We start from the raw sequence: 3,442 nt of genomic DNA on the forward strand, positions 1-3,442 counted from the left end.
GGGTATACTCTACTTTAAAATTAAACTGATTTGTTTTAGATGTATAGTCTTTGTATCAGTATAGTTTTAGACAGGGCTTAATTTGTAAACCAATTGATGCCAAAACAGAAATAGCAGGCGGTCTGGCCGGGTGGGGCTCCAGGGGTCCTCCCCCATGAGAGGTGCCATTCCCTGCATTTTGGTGTATTTTAACAGGTAATATCTGTAAACACTTGATTAAACGTATTAAAAACAGGTCTCTCTTGTAAGTGAGTCCTCGAGGCTCAATGACACTAACAACCTGTACAAGTAAAGCTTGAATTGAAATTACTATTTTAGAGAGCAGTGAATTATAGCAGCTATGTTTGTGCTGGTTTGTGCCGTTAAAATGTTTGTTCGCTGCTTTGGATTCTGAGACACAGCTGAAGGTGGATGAAGACGCTTCATCCCTGTGGGACATGTGGTCAGCGTCTCTGCTGGCAGCAGCGTGTGCGCGAGCTGCTGCGCCTGCTGCAGCTGTAACATCCACTCCACACACATGGACAATGTCTCCTGTCGTTATAGTTTTAATAAATAATCAAAATAAAAATGCGCAATGACTTTGGACTTTTATGGGAGGAGATATGAGCTGACGGATCCGAGAGAACAGTTTCCGGAATGCACACGATGAAAATGAGGGAGTTCCCGGATCTTGTTCCGGCAGAATCCGGCTCAAATTAACCACTGGTTTTAGATTTTTATTGTCTCAAAAGAGACTGCATCTGCATATTAGCTTTTAATTAAAAATACTACATAAATGACATTTAGAAAGACATTAACATTTTAGTTTGTGTGCTTTCCGTACTATATAAAAATGGTACTTAAAAATGTAACTTTGTTTTCTGTTGCTAACAAACATTTCATTACTCCATTAGATAATTGTTGGACAAAAATATTCTCGCTTTATCTTACTCAAAAGGAGCCACACTCGACAGCAGGAGAAGATTTTTAACTGTTATTTAACTTGCGAGGTCAAATTTTCAGGACGGGTTACACAGATAAACAGGAAGTACACATGAAGACCAGTCATGAGAATCTGCCCCGAGCCGTGTGTGCAGCTTGTTTGAACTCTTATCGGTTCAGCCGAGCTCAGACTCCGAGCGTCCTTGGAGTGCCAGCTGCAGCCTCACCCAGCTCCTACAGCTTTCTACTAACCCAAACATATGGTTCATGGGCAGAGTTAACATTCTCAACCGTAGTAGTGAAAAGCCCTATTTGCACGGGATTAGTTTTTCCTAGGGACCACATGCTATTTGTAATAATTACGGCGATTATCTGTGTTGTTAATCCCGTGCGAATTGGCCGTGTCAGTAATTTGTAAAGTAAAAAATTCCCCTCAAATTACCTACTATATTTTGCAGAACTCCGAGGTCCTGTGATAATACTAATCCAATGCGAATAGACATCTCTGTGATTTGGACAGAAATGGGCAGGATCCGATACATAATTAGGCGTTTTTTTGTTTCCTGGGCGCATTTTTATTTGCTTTTGGCAATGGAGGCTGCATTGGAGTGCATAAATACCCTTTTGTGGCCTGGACCAGCAAAAGCCTATCAACCCGTAACGGTCACCACAAGAGGATGTTACGCAATATGCAGCGCGTTAACATCTTATGTGGAAGATGTCCGTCCATTTCAGCTAAATCTCAGGCTTTGGTTATCCTGCGCAAATGCGCCACATAAAAAGCAGATGTTGGGGAGTAATTTATTAATTACATGTGGTCCCTAGGTAAAACTAATCCTGTGCGAATAGGGCTTAAAGCATTCATAAACTTTCACCAAAAAATCCCTAACGATAATCTTGGAAAGGCTGTTAAAACATGCCATGGGATGTTTGAACAAACCCCTTTTAACAAACAGCAAACTCCAAACAGTGAAATCACTCCAAAAAGATTGGCATCCATACCACACTCACAGCTGGCAGTGATTCACAAACTCAAAACTTTCAACTTATTTTTACTTGTCAGACAAAGACAGGCTGAGGCACAGAGGAGTAAAGAATCCAAAACTCCTCAGTTACTGCCCGATGCCCAACGTGACACAGTAAACAAATGAAACTTTCAGAAAGTAATTACTGGATGTAAATCTACAACAGAATAACACAAATGGGCTTTAACGCAGTCAATTTTATAAATACTGACCTAAAATTTGGTGTGGTAGAAGTTGAGTCACTCTCAAAAAAACTCAAGTTCTAGCACATTTCCCAAGATCTCATAATATTGCATGAAATCATTTACAGCACATCGTGTACATGGTTTAACCAAACGGATCAACTGTCCTTTCTCAGCACCACATATTAGTCTAAAACACTGGCATTAAATATGGCAGATGATATGCATTCCTACAAGCATCACTAGGTATTTATTACAAAGTTGATGAAGCATTCAGAAAAGCTCACATGAAAATAGTTTGTATTGTAGCACAATGCTGCCCTCAATTTAAATAGCTCACTTCTAATATATTCAAAACATAGTAAGCTTTATGGAAATTAAACGTCTGTCAAAAGAGCCATTTCAGAATAGTGGGCTAAGTTGGGACATTGTTTAAAATGTAAATAAAACTCACTGAATGAATGACAACTGATAACACATCAAATGGTCCCTCTTTAGTACAGAGCTTTGATTCATGTGATTACAAAACATTTTCACTTTGTCTCAGTTTAAATGAGCTTTGGCCCAGAAAAGATGGAGGCGTTTCTAGATGGTGTTCACATAAGGCTTCTTCTGTTCATGATAAAGCTTTAACCAACATTTGTAGATGGCAAACTGTGTTTACAGACGATATTTGTGAAAGTGTTCCTGAGCCCATGCAGTGATGACCCAAACAGAACTGATATTACATCAAGTCAAGTCAAGTCAAGTCATCTTTATTTGTAGAGCACAATTTAAAACAGATAAACTGTTATCAAAGTGCTTAGAAGTGATCATTTGATATTATGACAATGGGATATTAAGTCTTACAAGAGATTCAGCTTCTCTATAATGCTCATTTTATACACAGGTCTCTTACTGACCTGCTGCCAATTAACCTAATTAGCTGCAAAATGCTTTTCCAGTTCTTATTCATACCACTTAATTTGGCAGCTTTGATGGTCCCAGTCCTAACTTTTCTGAGATGTGTCGTTGCCATCAACTCCCAAATTACATTATTTCTTTGCTAAAAATTGAACATGTTCTTAGTTTTTGTATGGTTTGGAGACAGCTGCATTGATAAAAAAACATAAAATAAAAAAAACAGAAGGCATAACTAGAAGTTGTAGAAATGAAGATGTTGAGGTTCTCCTTAGGAGAGACAAGGATGGAGAAGATCAGGAATGAGATCATCAGAGGTACAGCACAGGTTGAACTGGGAGATGAAGTTGGAGAGGACACACTGAGATGGTTTGGACATGTCCAGAGGAGGGACAGTGGTTTGGACATGTCCAG

The 3,442-nt window shown here is 39.2% G+C and overlaps 1 protein-coding gene across 2 annotated transcripts in view; it reads right to left on the bottom strand.

Moving 5' to 3' along the window:
- The window catches only part of jmjd1cb (jumonji domain containing 1Cb), a gene marked incomplete at its 5' end in the record, with an annotated part of 77,339 nt that overhangs the window by 30,351 nt on the left and 43,546 nt on the right, over nt 1-3,442 (bottom strand).

Source organism: Nematolebias whitei, chromosome 17, assembly GCF_014905685.2.
Source record: "Nematolebias whitei isolate Nwh7 chromosome 17, NemWhi1, whole genome shotgun sequence".
In the NCBI taxonomy this organism is placed as follows: Eukaryota; Metazoa; Chordata; class Actinopteri; order Cyprinodontiformes; family Rivulidae; genus Nematolebias; species Nematolebias whitei.